The sequence below is a fragment of the Chrysochloris asiatica genome, unplaced genomic scaffold, assembly GCF_000296735.1.
Source record: "Chrysochloris asiatica unplaced genomic scaffold, ChrAsi1.0 scaffold00098, whole genome shotgun sequence".
Taxonomy (NCBI): domain Eukaryota; kingdom Metazoa; phylum Chordata; class Mammalia; order Afrosoricida; family Chrysochloridae; genus Chrysochloris; species Chrysochloris asiatica.
Window position 1 is genome coordinate 358,335 of NW_006408616.1, and position 283 is coordinate 358,617.

The window sequence follows — 283 nt, forward strand, 5'->3', positions numbered from 1 at the left end:
TCGGACATCAGCAATGATATCTCTCGTTCCACGGCCTCTTCTGAATCTAGCTTGAACCTCTGGAAGTTGTCTGTCAATGTATGATTGTAGCCATTTCTGTATTACCTTTAGCAAAACTTTACTCGCTTGAGATATCAAAGAGATTGTCCGATGAATTCTGCATTCTGTTGGGTCACCTCTCTTTGGAATGAGCACAAATATTGATCTAGGAGGTGTCAATAACATCCCAGATGGTTTAAAACCTGCTATTTCTTCATGGTGACAGTGTGCAACTATTTATGAG